General features: G+C 42.9%; 1 protein-coding gene across 5 annotated transcripts in view; it reads right to left on the reverse strand.

Annotated features, from left to right (window-relative positions):
- GRAP2 (GRB2-related adaptor protein 2) overlaps window positions 1-22,963 on the reverse strand; it is a 69,962-nt gene that overhangs the window by 31,677 nt on the left and 15,322 nt on the right. For 2 of the 5 annotated variants that reach the window (XM_011978815.1, XM_011978813.1), the window contains exon 1: window positions 12,341-12,602. The exons of 2 other annotated variants lie outside the window; for them this stretch is intronic. The gene's annotated coding sequence lies outside the window, so the exon portion shown is untranslated. Of the gene's footprint in view, window positions 1-12,340; window positions 12,603-22,963 lie in introns of those variants that run through there. One more of the 5 variants, XM_011978816.1, reaches the window with a different exon arrangement.

The following is a 22,963-nucleotide window of genomic DNA, read 5'->3' on the forward strand; positions in this document are numbered from 1 at the left end:
GAATTATAATTCATCAGCGGCTGAGCTGCTGAGGCGAGTCTTGGAGACCCTGAGGATGGCGTTTGAACAGAAGCCCCAGGGCGCTCCCCACTCCCATCCATTCCTGTCCTGTGCGCAGGTGTGTTCCCCGAATAACGATTCATCCTCTGGCTGCTTCACTTTTGCTGAAAGCCACCAACAGAGCTGTCTCCGATGACAGGTGACTAATGGGCAGCTGGATCCTGAGTGAGATACCGAGGCGTGGGCAGGAGAGGTGTGCTGTTCTGTCTTCCCCGGCTGGGAAGGGCCTCAGGCTCAGCCGACAGTTATCCTGCGAGGGTGGCTTTACCTGCCCTTGCGTGCTAATGCTTCTCTCTACCAGGGCCCCTCCTGTAGACCCTTGGCTGGCTTCTTGGGGTTTCCACCCAACATGGGATCCCCAGCCCTGCCAGAACCCCATGGCCTTGACTTGTGATTTCTTCCTAGTTTCCAAATGGGAACAATCTCCCGTCAGAAGGTTTTCAGGTTTGGGAGCCAGATAAATACGGTATTTTTCAGACGTATGGACACACTTTACACAACTGGAGAGTCCCTCTAAATCCCTTATATCCTTATTTAATCAAATTGCTGTTCTGCAGGTCCCTGTCTGTCACTGTGGATTATGGAGATTTCATTGGTCTCAAGGATGTTTTTCTCCTTTTTAATTAGCTCCCTTTTTTCCTGTTTAAGGTTTTTTGGGTTTTGGAGGGAAGGGTAGTGAGGGGAGGGAAGTAGAGAAGAAGACAAGTCAGGAAGTCAGGAGACTGTCCCCACGCAGGGCCGGTCCCCTCCCCTGCCTGTAACTTGGGTGATGTCCAAGGCAGAGCCAGCCAATTCTTCCTTCTTATGCGTATTTATTAACCTGGCTCTGTTTTAATCAATGCCAGTCTGGCTTATATAATCGAACTTTTTTTTAGTGCAAGACGCATCACATGAAGTCTCATTTGTCCTCAAACTTTTTGTAAGAAAAGTATCTTTCTCTTTAAGTACAAAGTATATGTTCTGTTAAACTCAAACACATTTGATTCTTTTTTCTCTAATTTGCCACTCTCTGCAAGGCGAGGCTTGCCTACCTCAGTGGGAGGTTTACTATAGGACTTGGGGATCAGACAGACCTGGCTTCAAACTTAGGCTCTGCTGCTTACTTCATAGCTGGAGAACCTTAGTTTATCTTCTCTGCGCCTCAGTTTCTTCACCAGAAATGCAGATACTAATCCTTAGACCCCAATGTTGCAGCGAAGAGGACGTAGAATGCTTGGTTCGACTGCTCAATGACTCTTTCTTCAAAGCATTTTTGCATTCTGGTTATCTACCATCCTTTCTTGTAGAGACAAATTCAAAACTGTTTTTACAAGTTGTAAGGCCACCAAGCATGTATTACTTTTCAGCCTTTCAAGCACCTATTTTTCCTCACTTTCCCTGGGCAGGCGCTAGCTTCTCCCTATTGCCTGTGGAGTCCTAGCTGCAGTGTTACTAGAAAGTACGACACGAATCAAGACAATTCAGTGAGGAAAGAGAGAAGACAGCACTAACCAAGGGGAAGTGGGGAGAAATGGTGGATGGAGAAACAGAAAACTGACCAGGCTTCTACACTTTGCCATCCACACAGAGCTCAGTCGCTGTGATGCTACCTTTGAGGGGACATGTACCACCCAGACTTTGCCAATGCCTAGAAATGTGAACCAGCTAAGAATAAGTTACCATGGATTGATATGGTTTATCAGGTGCCAAGAACTTTACAAATGGACACCCATTGCAACATTTATTATTGTTATTATCATCATCCTTCACATTTTATAGGTGGGAAACGGAGGCAAGAGATTCGAGTACATGTCTGTTGGCACCTAAGGCTGTGTGTTCTCTTCACTTTGCCACGCTGCCTCTCCCTCTATGAGCAACATAATCAAATCCCTCCTACCTGCTCGGGATGACTGCTCACTAGCTTAGGCCCTCTCAACCTTCCTGGCTGGCTGTCCTTTAGCCAAAAAATTGACAAGAGCAATTTTCACATACCGAAGAAATTCAAGCCCATTACCTCTTGGTCAAAGAGGTAAAGACTGCAATCAACCTGGCAGACCTCAGACCAAGCAATCATGTGCTTTAAGGCAATTGCAGAAATGGAAACAATTTCAGCTAATAGACTTACAAACTGTCGCTCTTTCCCTTTCCTTCTGCCGGTTCCCCCAACCCCCCGTCTCTCTCTCCCTCTTCCTCTCTTTCTCTCTCCTCCTGTCTGTGTCTCATTTGTCGTGGTTCTCTTACCTTTCCCTTCATCAACTTTCCCCACAATACATTCTGCTTTTTCCAAGTTCTTTTCTTTCTCCTTGAAAAGTTAATAACTTACCATGAATCCAGTTAGAGAAAGTGTATCTCGCACACTTCCACTTTTAATTCTCTGACACGTTTCTTATTAAAATGACACCGTGAAAACATCAATCCAAAACAACAAAAATAAGACAAAAAGAAGAGCCCACCAACCTCGCTGGAAATACTACTTCGAGCCTCACTCTGCTGCTAGACTGATGTATCACTTGACGTTTCCTAAAGCAGTAACAATTGTCTACAGAAACACCGCGAATCCTGCTGGCAAAACCCAAACGGAAGAGAAGCATTAACAATGCCGCCCCCCACCCCCAGCTCAGAAATCATTTAATGAACCCCATCAGAAGGGTGGAGGGTAGGGTGGGGGTGGTGGGGGTAGATGAGAATGACAGTCGAGAGAGACAGACAGACAGACAGACATTTTACAAATCTCCAGGCTTCATTTTCTTTTACTTCTCATTTTCTATTCACATCATGATTTCCCCTGGAATATATCACCAGGATTTTATGGTGCCCTCATGTTCTCTTTTTTTTTCCCTCTTCCCTTCTGTTCACTTCATGTTTGTTTTTATTGATTTGGGCTCTGAAAGCACGGCTTATTTATCATGGATTTGAAAGCCTCCATCTTCTTGCTCTGTTTTCACCAGGGCTGTGACATTGTTCACAAATGCTGCAAATCTGCTCAGCACCCCCTCTCCTTTTCCTCACTGCCTGTGCCCTGGGCTACCTTAATTCTCATCTGGGCAAAGCACGAAAGTGTCAGCAGAGGACGGCATGACCACAATTACTTCAACCTTGTTGTCACTTTTACTTGTGCTCCCAAGCCCTCATTTGTTGTTGGAATGCTGGTCATTTTTTTAGCTCACTGATCTCAAAGCTTGCAAAAGGGATCGTTTATCCACAGAGAAGCTCCCCTTGCTTCATTTGATAAGTCTATCCCAGAAAAGTGGGAGGGCCTGACATTTTTACAAGTAAAGGTACTAAAAAAAATGCCAAAGGGATAATATGGCAAATTCCTTTCATCAAATGAATTATAATATTCTTATTTTTGGGAAATTTAGTTCTTTCTAATTTGAGTTTGGTCAGCTAAGGAACACCTCTGGTATTTGTCTTGTTTAAAATAGTTCTCTTTCTTTTTACTTGCCAGTTTTGATTAAATAGTGCCCCTATCCTAGATTCTCAAAGTTGGAAGTGGTCCAGAAAGTCAGTCCTTCCCTAATTCATTGAGATGATAGAGAATGGGCATCGGGGAGGGCTGGGATTGGAAAGAGTGACCTGACAGCTTGGTGAATTATTTATGTTGAACCAAAAGTTCTTTCAGCCTGAATTCTGTGCTAAGGACCACAATAAGAAAGAAAAAGAAAGAATGAAAGAAGGAACGAATGAATAAAAGAAAGAGAAAATGAGAATCACAAATCCCAAATTCTCATTTCTAAGCTTAAATAAACCCGGGGTCTTTGACCGCCCTCCATGTGACAGGGTTCCAACTCCTTGATCTCCTGGTCATTTTCCTCAGGTCTCCTCTCAGTTATTCATTGCTTTTCTCAAAATACAAAATACATTATCTAGACTTGAACCCAGTATTCAAGATATGGTCTGAGTTGGGCTGAGTAGAATAGGATGATTTAATCACTTCATTTGTACATGAGGATTTTGTAATTGTGTTACATTGTTGGCTGGTTTTTTTGGTTTTTTTTTTGAGAAAGGGTCTTGTTCTGTTGCCCAGGCTAGAGTGCAGTGGTGTGATCACAGATCACTGTAGCCTTGACCTCCGGGGCTTTAGGCATCCTCCTGCCTCAGCTTCCTGAGTAGCTGGGGCTACAATTGTGTGCCCCACACCCAGTTGCTGTTTGGGAATTAAGCAACAACAACTACAACAAAAGCCCGGGTGTTTCCCAACATGAAGATGGTCAAGATGTATCTCTCCACCTCTGCAATGGGTTTCTTGGAACCCAAATGCACGGCTTCACATTTAACCTTTCTGACTTTCATCTTGTTTTTGTTCTCCCTCTTTGGCCAATTTCTCAGCCTACCACAGTTCATTTGGGCATGGATTCGTACTTCTAACCCTCTGGTTATATCTTTCAACTCTTCTTTATAAGTGAACTTCATGCCTTTTTGGGTTTTGTTTTATAATAAATGGAACATGGACTTTTGAGTCAGGTAGGGCTGGGTTCAAATCCTGGCTCCTTCATTCATGCAAGTTGGTTATCTTTGAATTCAGTTTCTTTACCTAAAGACCTCCTCCAGGTTGTCATTGACCCTTTAATCAACACTCTGAGTATCAACTTCAAACCTATCCAATTAAGTAGTTATCCTTCGGCCTATCTGTCCTCATTCTGATCTCTAGGGTGTCATGCAAAGCCTGGCTGAAATCAAACTGTACTGCGCCTGTGGCCCTTTTCTCATATGTCACTCTAATAACCCCACAGGAAAAAGAAAGAAACCGGAACAGGGTCAACTCTTCCTTCAGGGCCATATTTGGGGAGATGCCAAGTGGAAGAAACTCGTCTTTTCACTCATTGTTCTTCGGCATTTGCTTTTCCGCTTCCCTCGACCTCTTCTGCAAGCCAAAGACTTTCCTTTGGTGAGGCAGCTGTCACCTTAGCTACTGTGTTCCTGTTCCTCCTCCACCCTATTCTCCTTGCTTGACGGAGCAAAGGTCTCTGTGTGTTGAAGCTTTTGACATACAACTTTCTTTCTTTCTTTTTTTTTTTTCTGAGACAGGGTCTCGCTCTGTTGCTCAGGCTGGAGTGCAGTGGTGCAATCTTGGCTCACTGAAACCTTCGCCTCCCAGGCTCAAGAGATTCTCCTGCCTCAGCCTCCTCAGGAGCTGGGATTACAGGCACCCGCCACCACGCCTGGCTAATTTTTGTATTTTTACTAGAGATGGAGTTTCACCATGTTGGCCAGGCTGGTCTTGAATTCCTGACCTCTAATGATCCACCTGCCTTGGCCTCCCAAAGTGCTGGAATTACAGACGTGAGCCACCATTCCCAGCCTTGACACACAACTTTCTGAGGGTCATTTTTTTCCATTTAGAATTTGTTAATGTCATGTTTGTCACATGACCTCCCAGATCCACTCAAGTCTCTCTTGTCATTTCAGGCCTTCAGCAATCTTTCCCCATTCTGTCTGTCAAAATTAACTTTAGAAAATCACCTGCACCATGCAAACATGCTTTAGTAAATAGCTTCCCTTGGTTCTCTAAGCCCCCCATTGACATCCTTGTCTCTGCACTGGTGTTCCTTCTCCCATCAAACTCACATTGCTATGTATGGTCGTGCAGGTTGCTCACAGCGCAAAGGCCTCAGGCTAAGGTTGTAGTAGGGGCTGAAATGTGCATCCGGTGCCCTTCTCATCATACTGTGAGTCCTGGTATGGGGCTACATCTGTCTAGAACTACCTTGTTTTTCTTACTTAAACAAAGGCACCGGGTCTAATTTCAACTGCTCTTTTAAAGCTTTACTCAGGGCCTGCCCGCCTCATATCCCATGGTCTCACTTTCTCTTACTCTTCTGGTGGACTTAACGTATCTACCCCTTGCTCAGTGCTGCCGCCATCTGGGTAAGGTGGGCAAGCACATGAGCCTTGGAGTCAGACTGCCAGCGTTCACACCCTTCTCTACTACTAGCTTTCTGGGTGACCCTTAGCAAGTTATTTAACATCTGTGAGTCTCAGTTTCCTCATTTCAAAAACAGGGATGATAATAGTGCCTGCCTCATAATGTTCTTGGGAAGAATATGTGGAATATTCATCTAATTCACTTAGTATGGTGCCTGGCACATAGTAGGTACTCAATAGTTGTTAACTACTGTCACCTTTTTTTGTTTTTGAGACAGGGTATCATTCTGTGACCCAGGCTGGAGTGCAGTGATGCAATCATGGCTCACTGCAGCCTCCAACTCACAGGTTCAAGTGATTCTCCTGCCTCAGCCTCCCAAGTAGCTGGGACTACAGGTACATGCCACCACATCTAGCTTTTTTTTTTTTTTTTTTTTTTTTTGGAGAGACAGGGGTCTCCCTATGTTGCTTAGGCTGGTCTTGAACTCCTGGCCTCAAGTGATCCTCCTGCCTCAGCCTCCCAAAGTGCTGGGATTACAGGCATGAGCTACTGTGCCCGGCCAACTATTGTCACTTTTTTTTTTTTTTTTTTTTTTTTGAGACGGAGTCTTGCTCTGTCGCCCAGGCTGGAGTGCAGTGGCCAGATCTCAGCTCACTGCAAGCTCCGCCTCCCGGGTTCACGCCATTCTCCTGCCTCAGCCTCCCGAGTAGCTGGGACTACAGGCGTCCGCCACATCGCCTGGCTAGTTTTTTGTTATTTTTTAGTAGAGACGGGGTTTCACCATGTTAGCCAGGATGGTCTCGATCTCCTGACCTCGTGATCCGCCCGTCTCGGCCTCCCAAAGTGCTGGGATTACAGGCTTGAGCCACCGCGCCCGGTCTTATTGTCACTTTTATGCATAGTACTTAATAGTTAACAACTATTAAGACGTGTTGTGGCTTGCAAGAAGTATGAATAAGAAAATGTATACCTCACCAAGTAGGGTTGTCAGATAAAATACAGAATGCCCAGCTAAAGGTAATTTTCAGATAAGCAACCAATAGTTGTTTTAGTATATGTATATCCCAAATCTTTACTTTCTCCACAGAAATCTCAAAGTGATGGACTGAAGCATTGTTCAGAGGAATAGCAAAGACTTGTTTGATCTTTACACCCTTTCATCTCAAATTTCCCTGCTGCCCCTCACCTCATGCAATGCCTGTCCCACAAGATTTCTTACAGGAAAACCGGGGAGTGGGCTAGCCTTTGGGATAAGCAGTATGAAGGTCCTACAATGAAGCCTTTAGACGTTCTAGTGAAGGCTGTTGTTTGGAATAGAAGTATGTAAATCTCACTCATATACCTTGTGAGCCACAAAATGTCATACCTTCTGTTTTTTCTACCTTTCTTGTGTTATTTGCTGCTTTCAATATTGTGTGGGTCAAAAGGCATGCTTTTACCATTATATATCATGGAATACTGTGTGTTTTGATAAATAGGTTTTATATAGTGGAATTTCTGTTCTTATAAGGGAATTTTTCTTGAAGTCCGTATTTGTGGTAAAGCAGAAATCTTCTAAACTCTCTTACATATTCAGACATTTCTCTTGTGATTATTCTGGCATTTTACATTTTTACTCTCAAATTCACCATCTACTTTCTCATGCCTATAACTTGTCAGATTTTTCCATGCTTGGCATCTGCACCACAGCAAAAAAATTCCTGGGCACCAGCCCCAGTAAATTATTACTAGTCCCATCATGTAGTCACCAGGTTGACATTTACTTGTACCACCCATGTATCTAGTCCTGATGACAATCCCTTGAATTGGCTTATAATACCCTATCCTTTCTTTATATGATTTGCACCATCCTAGAACCTTGTCTCTTCCTGGAACTATTTCAGAGGAAGTTATAAAACCACCAACAGTACCAAATGCGGTTCTGTTGTTTGAGTGATCTTCTCTCTTTAATAGCCTTTCATTTCAAGTCCTCCATTACTGACTCTTTGCACAGATTCTTCTCTCCCCCTCCTCTCTCTGTACTTCCAGGAATTGGTGATTTCTCCCCAGGTTTGTTTTCAGATTTTCTGCTGCTTAACTTCACAATGCTGTCTTGCCCACCTTCTCTCTCTCAGGAGTATCCATATGCTTTGCGTATTCGTTCAACAAACATTCCCTGTGTCCCACTCTGTGTCAAGCCCTGTGTAGAGCATGGAGATCCAGTGTGGACTAGACAGCCCATCTTAAGACCTCAGACAGTTCAGTCTTGTAGGAAAGACAAACAAGCCAGCCAAACCAGTGAGATCAGTGTGACAAATGAAACAAACCTCAAGTGGTTCAGGAACCCAAAGGGCAGGCTCTTAATCTAGCCTAGGATGCAGACAGGTGCAGGAGGGATTAGTGGAAGCTTCCCAAATGAGATGACAGTTGAACTGAGTCTTGCAGACAAGTAGCTAGGCAGAGTAGAGAGCTCATATGTGACACACAGAGAGAATGGTGTGTGCAAGAAGTTGGGGACCCAACTGGTTCAATCATGGACGGGCAGGAGATGCAATCAGTGATTGGACTGGGGGCAGATCATGGAGGACATTGAAAGCATGCCAAGGACTTTGGATTTCATACCAAGGATGATGGGAAGTCACTGGAAATTTGATAACATTTGCATTCAGGAATGTTTAATCAGATGGCAGTATGAAGGACTGGAGGGCAGGGTGAACTGAAGATGGAGAAAGCATTGCAGTAGTCTTGGCTAGTAATGATGCTCTTTCTTTTGACACTGGGTCTTTCCATATGTTTTTATCTCCATAGTAAGTGCTTTACACATTATCCCATTTAAAGCATGCAAGAATCTCAAAATAAGAACTGCTATTGTATCCAGCTGACAGATGAGGAAAGTGAAGCTCAAAGGGGTTAAATAATCGCCCAAGTTCATATGTATCAAAAAATGGTGGAGCCAGGATTCAAACTCAGTCTGTGCACTTAACCACTATTTTCCCTTGTCTTAACTCAAGGGAATCACTGTGAATCATGACCAGTTGGAAGGGGGCTAAAAGACAAAAAAGAGTCTAGAATGGTGTCATCCAATAGAAATAGAAGCAAGTCACAAATGCCAGCTACTATGCCATTTTAAATATTTTGGTGGCACATTAAAAAGTAAAAGAAAATTATTTTTTAATAACTTATTTACTCCAATATGTCCAAAATATTATCATTTCAATTTGAAATCAATATAAAATATAATTGAGATACTTTGCATTATTTTTTCCAAACTAAGTCTTTGAAATCTGGTGTGTATTTTACATTTACAGCACATTTCAATTTGGACAAGCCACATTGAAGTACTTGGGACAGCATAGGTCTAGAATGACTCTTGGGTTCCTGCTGGGGGCATTAGGGTAGATGTTGGTAGCATTTTCTGAGGTAAGGGAATACAGAAAGAGAAGATAATTAGAGGGGTGTTTGAAATGCTTGTGAATGATCTAGGTAGAGACTCCCAGTCAAGGGTTGGCTATGCAGGTGTAGAACTCAATAAAAAAGTCTGGGTAGAGCCATAAATTTGGGTGCTATTCCAATATAGATGATTGCGAAAACCCTGAGTGAGAAGGAATTCACCTAGAGAGATTATGTAGCAGGACTGAGCCTATGGAGACAGCAGGCAGGGATGGGACACCTTGGTCAGGTGGAGGAGTTTATTTGTTCAGCAGGAGATGCATCTCGCCTTTGAATGGGAAAGGAGGAGGACAAGGATGCAGAAGGTAAGTTTGTTTAGGTAAGGAGAGTGAGGAGAGGCAGGAAGTAGGTGGCTTTCTAATATAATGTTGGCAGGGGTTCTCAGCTCATTCTATTTTCTTTCTTCTCTGCCACACAAAAGGGAACGCTAGCTTTTAGCCATGACTATTCACAAAATCTACACAAAGAGACAAACAAAAAAAATGTAAATATTTGTCCAGCTAGGGACGAAAGCCAAGATGAACACTCCTTTTTCATGTCACTATAATCATTTCCTCCTCTCTCTCTCTCTTTCCCTCTTTCCCTCTGTCTCTCAGGAAATTGCAAAAACAGTACAGAGAGGTCCCCTGTACTCTTCACCCCATTTCCCCCAATGGGGACATCTGACATCACCATAGTATGGTATCAAAGCCAGGAAACTGATATTGCTACATGCCATTAAATGGACTTCCATCTTCTCTTTTATAACTTCCTAGCAGGAAGTATCCTTAGTAAAAAGCATAAAAATGTGTGAGATGTAATGTTCAACCAGGCCAAGAGCTTTACGTGTGTTCAGGAGGTTTTATCTCTGTAACTAAATGACATGCATCAAATACCACACCAAATGTCACCTAAATGCTCAGGTAAAAATTACCTTCTTATGACCGTATATAATTTGCACCAATGTTATATGGTTAGACCAGGCTCTTCACTGCCTGCTTGGCTTTATCTCATTATGGAGAAGAGCAAAGATGAACAGACAGCTCTGTTGTTCCCATCAGCATCTATAATGAGGAATCTGTGACTCAAAAGAGAGCAGCAACGTGCCCAAGCCTGCATTACTGTACAAACCAGGTCTTGCTAACATTAGAACTCAAGCTCGGTTTATGACATAGCACTGTATCTTGGTAAATGGCTACTTCATACCCCTGTCTACACAGTAGAAAAACCAATGGATTAGGAGGGAGTTAGTATTCAGATGGGTGACTCCATTCAACTTTCAAGTGGGGAGGAACCCATAGCACCCAACACAGTAGGCTCCTCCAGAAACGCCAGGGATTTAATCAGTTCAGCTTACTAAACAGACTCAAAGAAGTTGGGCACATTCCTTAAAAGCAGAATCAAGCAAAGAAAGCACTGAGAAATCTCTGTGCTTCAAGGAAACAAAAGCCAACGAGAGAATATTAAGCCAACTTGAAGGGAACAGTGGCTATCCATCTGCCTCTGCCAAGGTTCAACCAAGGTGAATAATCCATTTATTAGCAAAGAATGAGGGAAGTCCCAGTATTTTCACGTAAGTGGTAATTTGTTAATGGGTAAACACGGAACGGATTTCTTTCTCCCTTGGAGATAAATGAGCTCTGGTTCTCAAAAAAACAATATTTCTGGCGAGAGATAGAAGACAAAAAAAAAAAAAAAAGTGTTTCATCCATTAAGATTTGGAAAGCAAAGGAAACAAGTGCATTTCTGGAATCTGGGTGAAAGGAGTTTGGCCTTGACAATTTCTGAGCAGCCGAAGGAGGAAAATGGTAGCAGGAAGAGGCAGGAACACGGGTGGTCAGATGCCTTTCTGGAGAGTGATCTCTCTAATGACATTTCTCCTGTCTGGGCTCCTTATATATTTGTGGACCTGCACCTTCCTACTTACATGTCCACGTGTGGTATCTGCAGTACCAGTAAGAAAATAGTTTTTGTCTAATCCAGGAAGGCAGGCCTGAGAGCGATTTGCAGCAGTGAAGACAAACTATCGGATGAAGGAGACAGAAGGACAGGGTCCCCTTACCCTGTTGTAGCCATTGGGAAGGGGCTTCAACCCTCAAGTGGTGAGACAGGGCAGCACACAGGGGATGGAGGAAAATAGCCGAAATCAACTTGGCCCTGGAAATGGCCATTATCAAGTAGTCAGGGGTAAGAGGAAAAAAAAAAGTCATGCCTTGGATCGATTGGGCCTGGACGGACCAGGGTTGAAATCCAGCCGTGAGATGAGTTTTGTCATTGACCTCTCCCATGATGATGCGATTCAGCCATTCGTATCCAATCCTGACCGTTTGTTTGGGGAAGAAAAGATGCCGCCTGCATTTTGAAATCTGGGCAGATGCTTAAAAAGACCCTGCTCTCCATTCAGACAACAGGAACGCCACCAGATGTGACTTAAACATGCCTCCCTTTCAGCTGTTGAAATGTGAGCAATTCCTCCCATCGCTAGCCCACTGCAAGGGACTCTTTTTTTCAGGGTCTTTCAATCCCAGGGCTGATTCATATCACAGGGATTCCCATCAAAGCTCCACAAATCAACAATGAAATAAACCCAATGCCGGACCAACTTGTACACGCCGGTGGGCCGAAAGGGTGGGGAGTCCAGTCGGGGCACTGTGCCTCACCATCACTTTCCATTACAGAGAAGGTAAGTGGGGACAGCATGGCCGGCAGGGGCAGAATTAAACGTGATCCGTGACATCTGCTTTTTCTTCTCTTTTCAGATTTCACAGAAGTGAGCATGAAAAAAAAGAGAAGAAGAGGGGAGGAAAACTAAGGAAAGACAAGTTCCTCTCTGGGAGAAGCAATTCTAGTCCTGAATTCTCAACTGTGCATTCCACCTCAGAAAGCCAGTGACTGCATCAGCTGAGCACAGGGTGACAAACTGGGCTGGATTCAGGCTGGAGCCAGGCAGTGGGTGGCGGCTTCTGCCTCAATCTTTCTGCAGTCTCCCTTCCCCATTCCAATCACGATAAATATATTTATACTCACTTGATTATGTCAGCCAGACAATACTCCCCTAATTGGCAGTGATCAGGATTCCAGAATTGTTTGGGTGAACCTGCTGTCTCTCTATCAGGCAAAGCGATAAGGGGCCGCTAATGCAGTCCCCATTAACAATTTCCAGTGGGAAAAAACCAATCCCCCGACTCGTGCATGGCAATGAATTTTCCAAACAGCTCCTGAGAACCAGCGATTGAGGAACTCAGACTTAACATGAACCGGTCCAGCACAGAAAGGTTTTATGACTCTTCCCCACCCCCGGCTTCAGTATGTAGAAAAAACCATAGCCACTTCCTTATGCTCAAGGTTCCTTTGTTCTTTTGCTTTTTTGCTCTTTTCCTTTTTTTTTTTTTCTTTTGTTGGGCTTACGGAGCTAACTGTCATTTTTGGTTCTTGGTTCTTTGTAAATTTCGGGACATCTGGCACACAGTTTATTTCATTTGCTAGCTCTGGTATTTGTAGATATGCACACTCTCTGCTGCGTGTGCATGTTAACACTTCACATGTATAATTTATGCATGCATAATTTGGAGCTTGAGAGGATAGGTTTATTTTGATGTTTAAGTGTAACTACACAGCGCCAATTCGATTATAAGTAATTACTCAATAAATATTTATCAAATGAATGAATATACCAAGAAGACAAATATGCAACTGTCATTCATTTATTTATCAGACATTTCAATACCTAGCGTGTACCAGGCACTGTGCTAGACGCTGAGTATTCAATGATGCGTACCCACACTTTCTTTCCTCAGGGAGCTCACAGTTGAAGGATAGGAGGCAGACACATAAATAGACAATTGTAAGACATCATGGAGACACAGTGACTGAACCCTATGCAGGGTAGCATGGAGCTCCAAGGAGGAAGCTTGGTCCACCTAAGGGAGGGGCTGAGGCCATGGAGAGTCTCCTGGAGGTGATGAGGCCTAAGACGGGAGGTAAAGGCTTCAGAAAATGAGGACAACACAACCAATGGCAGGATGCAAGAAATAATAGGGTGTTGTGGGGGAAGCAGCAAGGCAGGGAATTGGCAGAGATGAAGTCAGGGACTCAGGGAGGTACCAGATCTGGGGGCTTGGTGTAGAGTAAGGGAGAGCAGCTTCAACTATCTCAATTAGGGCAAGAAAACATAAACAACTCCTTCATTCGTCCAAAATGCTTCTGGATTGCACCAGAATTGGTACACGCACACCTCAAAGCAGAATTTGAACTGGCCTCAGAAGCACTGCTGGAGCACAGGGAGATCTGAGGCCACATGCTGAATCTGTCATTGGGGAGATGAGCAAGATTTAGCTTCTTTCTAAGTTGAAGAGGAGGACTTGGAGGGCTCCAAGATTCCTCCCAGCTTTTACATCTATGCCACATGGATTCTTTGAGGTTTGCGTACAGGCCACACTTGGGCCTATTCCAAGTCCAAACTGGGGTGCTAAAGGAATGAGGCTGGTTCCAAGCAGCACACAGGATCACAATATCATTGTCTTACAGTGCAGAGACAGGTAGGCACATTGAGGCACAATTTCATATGAATCCCTGAGAAGTATTCACAGGAATGTAATGTATGATGGAGACATCCCATTGTCCCCAGGCTGGGTTAGGGTCTCATGATCTCAAGTCTGAAACACATCCAATTATTTGGAGCACCAATCCCTGATAGATTTAGTTTCTCAAAAGCACTGTTCAGCTCACATCATTTCTATTCAAAACCTCTTAATAATTCCACCTTGCTTGTAGAGTCAAGTCCGAAGTCCTTAGAGTGGCATAGCATTCAAAGTCATCCCAGTCTATCCCCACCCTGCCTGCTGTAACCCCCACCTGAACTTTGGTTCACAAATGTTCCCACCCCTCTGCCTTTACTCACTCCAGCTCCTGACTTCAGGTCCAGCTCAAACTCAAGTCCATCTCCTTTAGGATTACTGTCTTGTTACTCTTGCCCTCTTCCGAACCAGTGGAGAGCTTACTAACTATGTAGTTCATTGGTGACTATTAACTTCACGTTGTGGTTTGAGTTTTACTTCAGCTACCTTGTAAGCCCCAGAGGATGGGAACCGAGCCCCACTCCTCTTTGCAGTTTATAGACTTAGCACATTGTTCTACTCACAGTAAATATTTGCCGATGAAAGGGTATCCTACATTGTCACTTTTTTTTTTTTTTTTTGAGACGGAGTCTCGTTCTGTTGCCCAGGCTAGAGTGTAGTGGTGTAATCTTGGCTCACTGCAACCTCCACTTCCTGGGTTCAAGTGATTCTCCTGCCTCAGCCTCCCGAGTAGGTAGGATTGCAGGCGCCCAACACCACGCCCGACTAATTTTTTGTATTTTTAGTAGAGATGGGGTTTCACCATGTTGGCCAGGGTGGTCTCGAACTGCTGACCTCAGTTGATCCTCCCACTTCAGCCTCCCAAAGTGCTGGGATTACAGGCGTGAGCCACTGCGCCCAACCATACATTTGTCACTTCTGTGAGGCTACTGCATAAAACCCATGGAAAGTACGATGGTGGTGATTACTGTCACAGTGCTACTGCCCAAAGTTCTTCTTCCCTCTTCTAGGAAAAAAAGCGAATCTTGGAGAGAAAGGTTTGGTGTGACTACTTGGGAGTAATGAGAATGTGAAACATTTCTCCCGCGATTTATAAACAGTATTTTACATGCATTTCTTGGGAGCTTAAAGTTCATCCAGGAATGAGTATTTCGTAGATCTAAGGAGCATATGTGCAATCCACCAGGAGGAATAATCACTGCGCTAAATTTAAAGGAAGAGTGATTGAACACTCCAGCCTGAAAGTAGAGATGGTTTAACATCACATGGCTGGAGAAGAACAGGAGTGACTTGCTTAATTTCTGGCCCGCTACGTTCAGTTTTTATGGTACATGTGCCAGCGAGCAGCACGTGGGATTTTTAATAAAAGAGGAACTGGCATTAAATCAATAAGGAAAATCACCATTTCCCTACTGATCAAATGGCATTTAAGGAAGCTGAGTCCTGCCAATATGTACAACCGTGCAGAATTTGTAACCGGGCAGTGGAAACCACCATCTAAGCTGGCAGTTGTGATTTTCCCAGAAGCAGGGCTGCAGGGAGAAAAATAGCTTTTAAACTTCAGTTCCATTTTTGCAAATTGGATCTTTTTGTAAAAACTGTTTTAAGTCCAGGTTTGTTTGTTGTTTTCCTTTTCTTTCCTCATTAGTAAAGGAAATGACTGTTTCTTTTTACCCACATGGAAATTCAATCATTTACTCGGTAAGTATTTAGCACCTATTGGGAGTCAAACTTAGTTTTAGGGGCTGGGAATGGAGATGAGGACAAAAGAGACAAAATCCCTGGCTTCACAAAGCTTACCTTCTAGTGGGGAGGCAGGGGAGACAATTAATAATCTTGAACCGTAGATATATACTATGTTAGGCAAAGATAACGGAAATAATGCTAGCATCTCATATTTGAAAACACAATTGCCAGAATATGAAAAATGAAAACTCCTGCATGAATACTATCTTAGCTCATGTATGTCCCATACACTAAGAAGTATTTTAAAAAGAATAGCTAGTAAGAAATACACATACTGCTCTTTGCACATGAAGTTGGCCTTCTCTACTGACCTTCAGCAGAACGGGTGTCTCTGAGGTGCATTTCTGAGAGGTGGATTTGTGCCAGCCTATATGAGTTTCATTCTGGCACTATCTGGCACCACTGCCCTCATAGTTATCCACGCCAGAAATCTGGAAATTTCTTCTGGACTCCTCCGTGTCTTTTCCTTCCCTTTCTCAAATCTGGCATCTTCCACTAATGGGTCTCTAAACACTATCTTTTAAATATACCTGATTTTTTTTTTTTTTTTAAATGGAATCTCGCTCTGTCGCCCAGGCTGGAGTGCAGTGGTGCAATCTCGGCTCACTGCAACCTCTGCTTCCTGGGGTTCAGGCAATTCTCCTGCCTCAGCCTCCCGAGTAGCTGGGACTACAGGCACACACCGCCATGCCCGGCTAATTTTTTGTATTTTAGTAGAGATGGGGTTTCACCGTGTTGCCCAGCTGGTTGCGAACTCCTGAGCTCAGGTAATCCGCCTGCCTCGGCCTCCCAAAGTGCGGGGATTACAGGCGTGAGCCACTGCACCTGGCCTAAATATACCTGAATTTGATTTCCATCTTTCCATCAGTCCTCCTTTGTGTGGGTTTTATAGTCTTTCCTCACAACCCCGGCATCCTACTTCTCCTTCCTGACTCTAAGCTCAAATACCTCCACTCTCCCATCTTCATTGCTTCCAGAGTGATTTGTGCAAAACAGATCAGACTGTGCCATGTCTCTTCTTGCACCCTTCTCTGGTTCTGCATGCCCGCACGATAATGCTCAGGTTTCCTAGCCTGGCCTTGGCTGACCTGGGTAGCTTTATGACTCTGCTCCCTTCCTTGACCCTGGGCCTCGGTCACGGCAGGCCCATGTAAGGTTACCTAAATTTACAATGTGCAAATCATCCCTGGGTGCTTCTTCTTTGACTATACTCCTTTTTGTACTCCTCAATTCTTGCCATCCTTTAATATGGTGCAAATGTCACCTTCTCTGTAAAGCTGTTCCCTGAGCTTAATCCTCCCTCCCTTCTGCCCCAAGGGTACCCTGGCCTCACCTGCTCATTTCAAGTATGGCACTCAATGGAAAGGCATTTGTAATGATTTGTTTGCTTCTGTGTCTTCTCTCCCAAGCCGCAAGCTCTTTCAACTGAGAAATATCTTCTTTGTGATCTTACAGCACAGCCCAGCCTCTGGCATACAGCAGTCACTTAGTAAATGTTGAATGAATGAATGACCTATGGTCTCTTCTGGTTTGGCTTGTCCTAAACTATGCATCTGAGAATTAGATGGTTCTGGCAATATGATGGAGAGAAACCAACTGACAATATGATGGAACTCAACTTTGCTCTTAGGAATAATGAGTTTTGGGGAGGCTTAGGCTGGAGGATTGCTTGAGCCCAGGAGTTTGAGCCTGCAATGAGTTATAATTGTGCCACTGCACTCTAGCCTGGACAAAATAGTGAGACCCTGTCTTGCCAAAATAACTAACTAAATAATAAAAATAGACACAATGGGTTTTAAACATTTGAGCTAATGAACCAAAGATGGTAAGGAATTTCAGTAACAAATTTTCCTAGACAATATATCTGTGTGTACTACATCTGGAGATGGTTCAAATAAATGATTAAAACATGTAAAACAGAACCATTAAGTAATCTAGATCATTTACTGCAAAAGAGAAACTTGAAGAGACTTAATAATGGTTTTTAATAAAAGATTATACTCCAAGGATGGCTAAACATCCTCCTTCTCCACAAACACAAAAGAAGAAGAAATGAGATGAAAGCGCTTCAAAGATTAAAGTCAAAAACAAAAAGGAATTGAATGGTTTCCTGCCAGGCAGTGTGAACTCATCTCAAGTCACTATTACAGATAACTCACATTCAGAATCAGGCACAGCTCTAAATGTTTGCTACGTATTATGTCATCTAATCGATCCAATTTTCATAATGAACCCACGCAAGTTTGTTTTAATTTTATTATTCCCATTTTACAGGTGAGGAAATAGAGGCTCAAGGTTGTTAAGTAGCTTACCCAGGTCACACAGCTGAGAAACCATAGAGCTGAAATTCAAAGCCAGGCTGGCTGGCTTGTGAGGTTTTGGTCCTACTTCTAAGCTTCCTGCTTTGCTAGAGGCTGACACAGATGTCAGACCTCTGTCTGGGGATGAAGGCCTAAAGCTAAGCTCAAGAAAGCTCGAGAAGTTCAAGTGGCTAGCTTAAATTTAAACGAGAAAATCCCTGAATACACAAATGATTCTTCATTGCCAGGGCAACCAGCTCTCTTGGGGTCATTACATCATTTTGTGTGTGTGTGTGCGCGCGCGCACGCGTGTGTAGAAAAATTAAATACCCATTTTTTGTATTCTTTATTCTGGTGAGTTGGCCTACCAGGTCTTGTCCTGCTAATGAGACAGTAAGTCGTTTTGATTTTTTTTTTGGCTGTCAGGGCATGCACGGTTTCAGCATCCACATGTGTGTGTGTATTTATAAGACCTGACAGGAATCGAGCCATATTTAGATATTATGACTTTACCTCCAGAGGGACAGAACTTACTCTAGGGGTTGAAGAGTCAGCATCTCCTTCTCTGTTATTTTTTCCAAGGCAAGCTTGTTTAGCCTGACTCCGGGCACACGCAGTGGGGTCACAGTCAGCACAGAATGGGGGCAGCATGTTCTGCAATTCAAATGCAACTCAAATGCCTGCACCAAAGAAAGTCAACACTCATCTGATGAGTAGCAGAGAGGGGGCTCCAACACTGAGCTGTGCCCCGGCTGCAGGAGGCCTGGAGGCTGGTTCAGGAGAACTAGGCAGCCCAGCAGGAGCCCCGTGAGAAGGGTGGGAATGAGTCACCAGACTTTTCAGGTTGACTGAGGTGACATCTGTTGATTTTCTTTGAATTTAGATGTGTTATCAGTTCACACATTGGGCATAACGGGAAGATGAGTGAACATTTTCTTGATAGTGCCTGACCTTTAGCAGGGTTGTGATAAGATGTGGGGTAAGATATGACTCTGCAAGAATATGCTGGACAGTGTGTGTCCCCTAGTGTGTACCAAAGGAGCGGTGGCAGATGGACCCTCTTGGGAGAAAACAGTGTGACAGGCCCACTCTCTGTTCTCTGACAGACACAGTTGGCCTGGGTGGATATTTACTATCTTAGGGCATGGGGAGGAACTGCTAATTTGTCACACATTGTATTCATGGTCTGGGAAAAGCCCTTGCTTTTTTGACATTGGGTCCTCCACTATAACCAGACAGATTTTGAAAGCTGTGGTTAAGAATTTGGGTTTTAGGAGTTCATATAATCTCTCTGGCCTCAGTTTCCTCGTGCTTAAGATGGAAACAACAATGGTACTTACCCCCTTAGATAGGAATAAATAGACTAATACATGTCAGGTACTTAAAACAATATATATCCAGCATTAAACTTGTATTTACATGAATGCATGCATCCTTATTTATACAACTTCATATCTATGGGAGGACTTACTCCAATGCTTGCTCAAAATAGATGCTTGGTAAATATTTGTTAAATATTGAAGGAGATAGAAGAATGGATTTAGTGGGGTACCTGTATGGCTATCTGTTCTGACTTCTCAGTAACCTGTAATTCAAGGATAGACAGGTAAAACTGGATGTTAGATTTAATCTCTATTGAACAATATTTCAAAAAAGGGTAGTTTTCTGCAATCATACATCTCTGAAGAATAGATGGAAATGGAGATAATGAGTTTGCATAAAGACTGTGAAAGAAATGGCATGAAGAATTGACTTGGTGAATGTCACATGTGAAGGACAGGCAGCAAGGACGATGACTCTAAATAAAATAAAAAACAGGGTCTAATATAATTAGAACCTTAAAACTGCAAAACATATGTTATTTGTGAATCTACAAAAATAAATACATATAAAAAACAGGAGTCAAATCTCTGACCTGTATTGACCTCCTCTTGGTTGTTGTAATAACGATAGCTTAGAAATAGAAGTAAAATGAAAAGTAGAGTGTTTAGGAGCTGGTACAGTATGACAAGAGTACCTTAATATTAGATTAAATTCTATAAAATTACCACTTTTGGGGTAAAAAATAGGGTCAGATATTGTCAGTATCTTCTATTTATTTTTATTTTTTATCTTTAGAGACAGGATCACACTCTGTTGCCCAGGCTGGAGTGCAGTGGTGCAACCCTGGCTCACTGTAGTCTCAAACTCCTGGCCTCAAGTGATTATTCTGGCCACCCAAAGTGCTGGGATTACAGGCATGAGTCACAGCAGCCAGCCCTCAGATACTGTTAATTTCATATGATTTGATCTAGTATATTTCAGCTAATTGTAGCTAAATCAAAATACTTATAGTGTCTTGCCTTTATTGCCTTTTAACTATAAAAATAAATTGGCCAATTTTATGTGTCTTAGCCTCCATTACCTCTCAGACTTTGTGCATAGTAGGTACTAAACAAATGTTTTGTTAATTGAGTGGCGTTTTTGGTTATCTTCTCTCAAAAGTCAGGACAAAAATTTGCCACACTACCTAATGCTGAGACTGCCCTTAAAATATATGTACCAAAGTGTTCGCTTCACTTCAGTTTTCATGATTTAGATAAATCCTTTTTGTTCCTTGTTTGGGCAGCACTGGGAAGCTAATTAATACATTATTAATATATTGTAGAGGCAAACAAGACTCTGCTTGCTCACACAGCTATGACAAGAATAAATTCAGGTCAGAAATATTTTTGCAATTAAGGGAAAATGTTATTATAATGAGAAGTTATTTTTTAAACAATAAGACACAACTCAGTGTCCAAACATGGTAGAGACTTACAAATGAGGTGAATGGCAGAGTCAGGCAAGCCCTCTCCTGATGGTTCCAATCATTTAGGGCCTAATATGGACATCTAAAGTGCCCTGAAATGAACTTGAAATGATAACCTTTTGTGATCCCAGGAATGAAGAACATTACTATTCGTATGCGATTTCATAACAGTTGGGATTGGTGCCAAACTTAGGAGCCAGTACTGAAATAACTGAGCAGGAGGCATGAAATGGTTTTCAATTCAGAAAATAAAGAGCTTCCTCCCCAGTAGAAGAGATGGGGGAATGTTCAGGGAGGAGTGTGAATAACCCATGAGTTATAGTACCTCTTTGGGCCTCAGTTTTTCCATATTTTGTTAACTACCTCCTAGAGAATATTCATTCTCTGTAACATCTGTTGTTGCAAGGATAAATCAGATAATGCCTAAAAATGCTATGCATTTCTTGAGGGGGGAAAAAGCTAGAGCCAGAAAATGTATTATTTCGGTTTTGGTTGACCCAAAGATGTGACAGCAGCCACATTACATAAGAAGAGTTCTAAGAAAATAGAGTTGCTTTCATTTTTTAAACAGAAGAACTACAATCTCCTCTCTGCTTGGATCCTTATACAAATCAAATATGTGAGCAAGAAAGGGCCTACGAAATCACCAATTTTAACTTTCCCCCAATGCCATGAATTTTTCTTAGAGATATTTTGAGCATGAAGCATGCACAATCCTGCTCAATTTTTGCCATCTAATGAGATCCCAGCCCCAGGTGCTGTGCTTCTACAATAAAGTCTCGATGCTAATTACATTTTAGAATGGTTAGGGCAAGAATAGTTCCAAACATACTTGAAGTAATAACTAGTCGTATATCCAGAAGGTCAACAGTTCAATCAAAGACAGAAAAAAAATTAGCATATCTTAAGAAAGAGTTCAAGTGGTTTTGTGCAAGAGCTCTCATTTAAGTTTGCAAGTGCACTTAAAATACTGATAGAGCTAGGTAATTCTATATTTGCCTTTTTAACTCAGTGAAAGCTCCCAATTTCAGGGTGCAGTGTCTGAGAACAAGAAGCATCTGGCAGGTGAAGGGGAGAGGCATGTTGTTAGAGAAATTGGCTGGAGTTTCAGGTTAGGGGTCTGTGCCAGGACTGCGCTGCATGGAGCTGTAGAGACGGGGGCTTTGGGCTGCTGATGAAGGAAAAGAAATGATGCTAGAGAGCTTTGCACTGGGCCAGGGCTCTGAGCCAATCCTCTGTTACAGTAACAACACAGCGCTAATCCACGAGCACAGTAAATCCCTCAAATAATTGTGTATCAAATCACTATCAACAAAATTACACTCTGCTGTCATCAATGCAGTTTCCATAAAAATGTCTGATCTTTTCCCCAACTTCTCAGTTTTAAAAATGATTTATAACGAATACCAAACAGAAGCAACTGGAAACTCCACCCATTGCTTGCTATTCTACATGACTGAAGTTAACTTTAGTTTAGAAGTGCATCACATTTTAATTAAAAAAAAAAATAACAATTGAGTACCTATTATGTACTTGGTAATAGTTACATGGCTAATAGTGTTAAAGATGATTCCTAAAAAAAATCATCTGCCAAAACCATCAAATAAATCATTTCTGCTCCACCAAAGGTAAAGTATTAAAATAATAAAACAGCTCAAGGATTTTTTTTATGTGCTAAAAAGTGGTAGTTTTTGTTCTGCAAGAGCCCCACACTCTGCACAAGAAGTTCCTTTCAGTAAGGGTGCAATGTACCCTGGCATTGTGTGAAACACAGTCTAAGAACTCGTGATTTCATGGGGGACCAACTAAGCTGGGAACCTAAGAATGACTTTTATACTTTGAACTATAGGAAAACCTTTAGGGAAAAAAATCAAGTTATAACAAAACTTATTAAACTAACTTTTAAATAGGATGGTATCTTCTTACATTCAATTTAAAATAGAAAACATTTTAGGTCGGGTGCGGTGGCTCGCACCTGTAATCCCAGCACTTTGGGAGGCCGAGGCGGGTGGATCACGAGGTCAGGAGATGGAGACCATCCTGGCTAACACGGTGAAACCCTGTCCCTACTAAAAATACAAAAAATTAGCCAGGCGTGGTGGTGGGCACCTGTAGTCCTAGCTACTCGGGAGGCTGAGGCAGGAGAATGGCGTGAACCCCGGAGGGGGAGCTTGCAGTGAGCTGAGATTGCACCACTGCACTCCAGCCTGGGTGACAGAGTGAGACTCTGTCTCAA

The sequence above is a fragment of the Mandrillus leucophaeus genome, unplaced genomic scaffold, assembly GCF_000951045.1.
Source record: "Mandrillus leucophaeus isolate KB7577 unplaced genomic scaffold, Mleu.le_1.0 Scaffold2, whole genome shotgun sequence".
NCBI classification, from domain to species: Eukaryota; Metazoa; Chordata; class Mammalia; order Primates; family Cercopithecidae; genus Mandrillus; species Mandrillus leucophaeus.